Source organism: Dasypus novemcinctus, chromosome 25 (assembly GCF_030445035.2).
Source record: "Dasypus novemcinctus isolate mDasNov1 chromosome 25, mDasNov1.1.hap2, whole genome shotgun sequence".
Lineage (NCBI taxonomy): Eukaryota > Metazoa > Chordata > Mammalia > Cingulata > Dasypodidae > Dasypus > Dasypus novemcinctus.
The window spans coordinates 3,285,468-3,293,097 of record NC_080697.1 but is presented as its reverse complement, the minus strand read 5'-3'; positions in this window follow the sequence as shown (position 1 = coordinate 3,293,097).

Below are 7,630 nucleotides of genomic sequence, written 5' to 3'. Positions count from 1 at the left end.
GCCCAGGAATGGCGCCACCCACACTTCCCGTGCCGCTGACGACAACAGAAGCGGACAAAGAAACAAGACGCAGCAAATAGACACCAAGAACAGACAACCAGGGGAGGGGGGGAAATTAAATAAATAAATAAATCTTTAAAAAAAAAAAAGTCTTCAGCATCAAACTCCAACATCAAAAGTCCAACATTAAGAACCCCCAACTCTGTCCTTTGCGATGCATTGCCTCAATGCCCCAATGACGTGGCCCAATCAAAGCCCTAATCATAACTCAATCATGCCCAGGTGCAGACCAGATCACAAAAATAATCCGCTATCTATTTTTGGAATCCTTAACCATATCAAACTGCTACAACGGTATACAGTGATAGTTTACAGATGCATTTTACGCCTTAGTGTGAGCACTAGGACACGATGCCAATGTTTTTATTTCCAAGAGTGGAGACAAAAGGGACTACCGAGTAACACTTTATCCAAGGCCTGAAAGTTCCTGTCAGCAAAGGGAAGATCTCGCCTGGGGGTGGCCTCTGCCCACAAAGCCACCCCCCAGCCCCACCCTGTGGGTGAAGCTCGTCCACGGACCAGCCCTGGTGGTGTTCCTGCTCAGGTGTGGCCACGCTGGACAGGGGTGGGTGGGCCCCAACCCCTGTGGCTGGGTGCTCACACGCGCAGGACACGGATGTGGACGCAGAAGCCAGAAGGCAGTGGCCGCTGAGGCGCCCCAGAGGGTGCCGGCACCACGGGGCCAGGACCAGGGGTCGGCCGGCTCAGCGGGTGCTCGCCCGGGGACTCTGCCTCCCAGGGCAAGAGACCATGCTTTCTTGTCACTTACGCCAGCCCACTGTGGGACTGGTCAGAGCATCCCTGGACAACTAGACACTTACCAAACTGGATTTACAAGTTAACACCAAACTCTCTGCCCACTACCAGGAAAGTGCTTCAAATACAGAGACACGTCATCACACGTCACGCAACATGAAAAGCATGAGGTGAAAACAACTGTATTGCCCAAATTTGACAACCTAGGAGAAATTTAAACGCTACAAATGACCAAATACTCGCAAAACAGGAAGAAATATTTGCTCAGTAGCTGGCACGCTATTGCAGGTGGTGAAGGGCCACAAAAGTACTGAAACGGTGCCAGGTATGAGGGGCTGGCAACCCACAGGTACCAGGGGCTGGCAACCCACAGGTACGAGGGGCTGGCAATCTGCGGGTATGAGGGGCTGGCAATCTGCGGGTACGAGGGGCTGGCAATCTGCGGGTATGAGGGGCTGGCAATTGGCAGGGCACGGGCACACTACGACGGAGGGAGTGTCGCCCTGCCCTCACCTTGATTTAGGTCTCCAGCCTTCCAGGACTGTGATGAAGCCTCTGGTCTCAGCCGCCCTGTGTGGTACTTAGTCCCAGGAGCCCTAGAAACGAGCACGCGGCGGGCTTTCCATGGCTGCGCTGGTGGGTTCCTTCCTGTCTCATCTCTCTGCTCCGCATCCTGGCTCGGCCCCAGGCTGCGCTGGCGTCTCCTGCTGCCCACCTGCCACCGCACGACCCGCAGAGGGCAGCGGACGCAGCGCGCACTTCGTCACCCCACGACTGCGCCAGCCTGCCCCACCCAGGGTCCCACCACCCTCTGAGACCCTCTTGCTTTCTCGTGAAAGGTGCTACGCGTTGGAGCGCAGTAGCTTCCGCCGCTTCCCCCAGGAGACCGCGGGGGCCAACACGTTTCCTTTCCTGCGGTCCAAGTGGAGCGTATTTATGCTAATAGTGTCGCCGCCCGGGAAACGGGGGCCTCCTGCTGGCGGCATCGGCTGGCCTCAGGGGACAGAGGCCCACACAGGCCTTCCAGGCATGTCCTTCTCTCTTTAGTTCTTGCTAATTGGCTGGGATACAGCAGCCTTAAGTTTCCTGGACACCTACTGCGCGCTTGAGAGTTCTGCGACACACACGCGCGCCGTCTCTCTGAAGGGCTGCTTGTGAGGCTGAAGAACTCTCTGGAACCTTACCTCTGACCTTCCTGAGGTGGGTCCCAGCCCGCAGAGCCCAGCACTGGTGGCTCCCCTCTCAGGCTCCCCTCACCGCTCCCTGCTTGTATTTCCTGCACAGCACTACGTGTCACGCGTTCACTGGCAGCCACTTCTCTGCCCCTGACCCACCCAGGTCCCTTAGGAGCCTGCCGCCCGGAGCGGCCCACCTCCCCTAACCCTGCCGGGGCGTCGCACGGCGCGGCGGGCTGCCTGGGAGGGCTGGGATGCCAGGCCGAGGAGCCAGGCGGTTACCTCATAAGGCAACCTCTAAATCAGACAGTGGTTTAAAAGAACAGTCTAGAAGGGTCTGGAAACAGGTAGAAGAGTGATCAGTGGCATAGAGCCTGGAGAGACCCTGAATTCAGAGCTGACTGGGGCAGACGCAGTGAGAAAGATGGGGCCTGTGTTTTTTCTCCCCATAAACAAGTGCTTTATGGTAATAATTCTATGTGTTTGCAACCAAGTATACCTGGCAGAAATCCAGAAGAATCCCCACTTTCCCTTTTGAATACCACAGTGTCCATGCAGTTCTATTTCTAGCCAATTCTGACTCTTTGAAAAGAGAATGTTGATGCAGATATTGTCGTAAAAATAGACGGGGCTTCTGCCACGAAGAGCAGGTCACCTCATCCCTTTGCTGAGACACGTGCCGCCGCACGGTCCTCCTGTCTGATGCACGCTCTGCCAGCGCGTTTTGAATTCCCAGCACAGTCGCTCGTGCCTCTCCCCCAGCGGCTGACTCATCAGCAGTCCGTCCACGGACATCGACGAGCAGAGCAAGGACGAATCCCCCTTCCAGGGCCCTGGGCCTGCCACTTGGGTATCTTTATTTTCCATTTCTCCCAGAGAGAGAGAAAGGCTTTGATTCACTTTCTGGAGTCGCCAGGAAGACTGGAGGGAAAGCTTGCATCCTGGGTTGGCGATTAGAACGGGAACTTGCAGCTACGTAGCTGTGGTTTCAGCCCAGGGCTGGCCAACCTTTCCTTCCTTTTGGTGGCTCAGATGATACCCATTTAGAGCCAGGGAGGAACCAATTTCAGTCTCAGTTTCCTGATCTGAATAAGGAAGTGGTTGAACTAGATACGCCTAAAGCAATCAAAATCTTAAGAGCTTGTGGATGTAAAGGTCCACACGCGCACAGCCAGGTCTGGGGGACCCTAGGGCATTGTATATACTCCATAAGCATTCGTTCGTTTGGATGCTGTTTGATCTTATCTAATCCAGCAGCATCTGCTTTCCATTTTCAGAAGGATGTGGATTCCCAACTTCCTACCCTTGTTAATTAATTCAAGCCCTTTCTGTTGTGGGAGCCGAGGGGACTGAGGAGGGAGGGCTCCTGGGCGTGGAAGGGGCGCCAAAGGGCAGGCTCTGTGGCGCAGGGGTATTTGGGTCTCGAGGCAAACATAGGAGTTGGTCAAAAGAGGGAGAGAAGAAGAAAGGCAAACAGGATCGAGAGACGGGGGCAAGTGCGGGCCAAAGCCTGGAGAGTCGCTGATCTAGAATCACAGAGCTCGGTGGGGAATTAGGCTAGGCAGGCAGGGCCTCACGGTATGCCCTGCCCACTCGCGCTCTGGTCTCAGCACCTGTGGCACTTGGGGCCTCCTGCCCCTTTCAGTGCTAGACTGGGAGGGGCTGGCCCTGGTGCCCGCCCTGCGCAATCCGGGCCAGTCAGAGGCCTGCACCGTGCACTGCATCGTCCACTCAAAAGCCTCCGGGGACCAGTCCTACCATGGCACAGGGGCTTCTGCTGGCAGCGGGGGGCCAGAGGTGGCCACTGTGTCCCTGCCTACAGTGCTCCCAGGGGGACGAGGTGCCACATGACAAGGCAGAGGGGAGACAGGTTCCGGGGGATGCTTTGCTCAGCTGGGTCAGGGCTTCTCAGGCAGAGCTGCTGGCACTCGGCATGGCAGCTGGGGGCGCTCTCGGCCGGGGCTAAGCGTCCCCTCCCAGCTCCAGGCGTGATCATCGGAATCCCCTGTAGATGTCCAGATGTCCCAAGTCAGCAGAGGTGCCTCAGGCCCGAAACCCACCTCGGCGCAGCCGTGCCCACCTCGGGCCTCCCCATTCCAGTGCTGGGCCTTTGTTCTTAGTTGGCACTTGGGAAGGGGCCCCTCCCTTGCAAGGAAAACAGTCCTGACTACACCAAGAAGCGGGGGCTCAGTGGGGAGGCCTTCTCTCCTTGTACACGGGTCATCTGATTCATGGGTGTGCATGCACACGTGTGCATGCACTCGTGCTCATGCGTGTGTGCAAGTGTGTGCATGTGTGCTCATGTGTTCATTAGTGTGTGTGCATGCACATGCATGTGTGCACATATTTGTTCATGTGAATGTGCATGCATGTGTGCCTTCACGTGGTCATGCATGAGTGTGCACACGTGCTCATATATCATCACTATGTGTGCTCTTGTGCATGTGAGTATGTGTGTGCATGTGCACTTGCTTGTGTGCATGCATGTCTGTGTGCCTGCGTGTGTGCATGTGTATGCACTTATGCGTCTGTGTGTGCACACTACATGCGCAAATGTGTGCATGTCTGTGAGTGTGTGTGTACACATGTGTGCGTTTAAGCATACATGCCCGTGTGCGCATGTGTGTTTGTGTGTGCGTGTGTGCATGCATGTATGCGTCTGTCTGTGCGTGTGTGTGCGTGTGCATGTGTGTACACGCATGCGTGTGTGTGCATGTGCTGGGGGCATGAGAACTGGGCACCGCGTGGTCCGAGGGCCGCCAGCCCTTCTGCGCTGTACCTGGGGCTACAAACGAGTGACCCGGAGGGCAGCAGGAAAGAGTGAGGCGGCCTCTGGGGAGAACAGCAGGATGTCAGAATATTCCACGCCTGGCACACCCTGGAGCAGAGCGGGGCGCGGTGGCCAGAGAGCCTGCCGCTCGGGCACACCGGGGCCTCTGCCTTGGTGCTGCGGCCGCACGCTCGCCGCAGCCCGTGATTAACTGGTTTCATCACTATTTCCGTTAGGATTTTTCTTTCCTCAAGTGATAGTCCCGTTCTCAGAGAGAACCTGGGTCCCAGCCCAGCACGTGGCCGGCATGCCCATCTTTCTCCCTGCTCCTCAGGGCGTTTTCTTTCCCCGTGGACACTGCTGACGTGGATGCCTCCACAAAGCCCGACCGTGGGGATCCAGCCGGTGGTAGTAAAACACGCCCAGGCATTTCCACACACGTGGGGCGTAGCTTCTCAGGCTTACTTGTTCTCCTTTCCTCTTTATTTCACTTCGTCCTTATAAAGAAAAGCTCAATGATTTTTTTCTTTGTTTGGGAGTCACTAAAGCCTGTAATCTCTTGTTTCCCCTCATTTAAAAATGTGTTTCACTACTTTCTCAAAGGAGTAAAAAATAACTATCTTTCAGGTTTCCTTCAGTTAGCGTTCCCTAAAATAATCTATTCACACAAAAGCACTCGTGAGCAGTATATAATTTACTAGCAATTGCATGGAGCCAACAGGGCTTAGGCTGGCCCAGGCACCAATGAATCAAAACCTCCCGTAGACGCCTGTGCAGCCACAGAGGTGGGGTGGGAAGGGGCCGTCCCCTATGTCTCGCTCCGCTCCTCGCAGCCCAGCTCTTCTCACTCTGTCTCTGCCCTCTTCTGACCTCCCAATCCCCGCCTCTGAGTTAGGTAAAGTGCTTCTGCACTGTCGCGCCCTTAGCTCGAGACTTCCCGCCTACACACTGCATTACAGCCAAGACACCTCCTGCTAGGGCCCCCTCGAGATCACCTGTCCTGGGCTGGTTCTGTGCGCAGCGCCCACTGAGCACATCTTGGTGGGCATCACGATAACGCCGTCAGCACAGCCCTGTGTCGAGAGGTCAGCGGCGCCGTGGCATGGACGGGCTGCACCGCCAGGCAGGTGCTGCGGATGCTCTTTCCGATTTCCAGGCCAACCTCCCGCATCCCCTCACTGTGGCCTCCCACCAAACTCAGCTGCCTTTTCAGTCCACGGAATAAAATGTGCAAGGAATTCCATTGTGAAAACAGAAATGCAATGGGGTTTCCTCTCAGAATCCCGTAGACATGGCTTCTGAGAACAGGAGACATGAGCCTACTTTTCTGGTGATAACTTACAGCTTACGTAACCGAACAAAACATCTGGGCTAAAGGAGAAGAGCTACGGCCCGGACTTCCATCTGAAATGCGCCATGTGGCCTGCAGCTACCTTAGTGGAGCGCTTTGCATTTCTTCTTTTCTCATTTATTTAGAGGCACACGTGAAGTACTTGTTCTGCTCTGGCCCGGGACACGGAAAGGACTGCTCTGCCCTGCGCCCACGTCCCTTGGGGCTCACGCCACCTGGTCATGGATGAGAAGAAATTATTTCCAGCAATTACAGGTGGAAGTAACCACGTGAAGGTGGTGGCAGCTCACAGTAACTGAGCACTCAATAAGTGGTGTCTCTCCATGGCAGAAGTGCAGGGAATTTGACAGACATCGTCAGAAAACTTGTTGTGAAGGAGGTTTGGGGTCAAGTCATGGAAGGCTCCAGACCTCAGACATCCTTTCAACCTCATCCATCTGTGAGACCCTCCCTATGACCCCCCAGGCTGAGAGAGGGGGCAGCAGCGAGCATGCCCGTGGCCGCCCTCACCCCCAGGATCCCCGTCACCGAGGCCGGCATCTCGGGGTTCAAGGGCATCGCCAGGGCACCCCGCCCCATCTTTGGGTTCAAGGGCATCACCAGGGCACCCTGCCCCCAACCCGGCTGCTGCCGTTTCTCACGGTGCCCGGCCCCGGCCGCCCTCACCCACCCCACGCCCGGCACGCACACCCGTGGGAGCAGCAGCCCGACCTCCCCCAGCTTGGGTGGAGGCGCATGCACTGTGGGCAGCGCCGGGGGTCGCCAGGCCGCTGCAGCCCCTCCGAGGCCCCGCGCCCCCCGTCCTCACCCCTCCCTGGGAGGGCCCTTCCCCTCTGGCCTCCTTCCCCTCGGCGGCCCTCCCCAGCTGGAGGCCGCACTCACCGAGCACCTTGGTGCGGCAGTGCTCGTGGTGCCAGGGTCGGGGTGGGGGGCCTCGGTGGGTTTGAGTTCCAGTCGCGTGCTTGGGGCCTCCCAGGCCTGACCTGGCACCCGGTGGCAGAGCTCAGCTGATAATTCTGAACACCCTTGAGTAACCGAATAGATGGTGATGGGGCGCATTCTGCCTGGAGCCAGAGTCCATTCCGACCCCTGCTCAGGGAACGGACGGTCACCGTGGGCCTTAAGTGACGTGGTTCTGAAGAGAGCCAGGTGGGAGGAGCGGGCGGCCGCCGGCCGGGGCCTGCAGTGCGTGCCAGCCCGCGGGCACCCAGAGAAGCAGTGCTTGCCGTGTGCAGAGGGGCGCCGGGGACGCCTCAGCGGCGCCTTCCCCAGGAAACCCTCCCACGGCGAAGCCCTTCCACGTGGCCGAGGGCCTGGACATAGCCACCGACGGCTGCTCTGGGGTTTGCTCCCGTATTGTTGGCTCTTCGTATCCCAGGCCCCTGACGGTGCCAGGATCCTGCGTTTTCAGTTATAAACAAAGAGTCGTGAGAAGCCCCCCAGCCTTAGCTGTGCCGCTGGCCCTCACGTCCGTCTGGCGCAGCTGCCGCGCCTGCCACCTGGCCGCTCGGGGGGCCG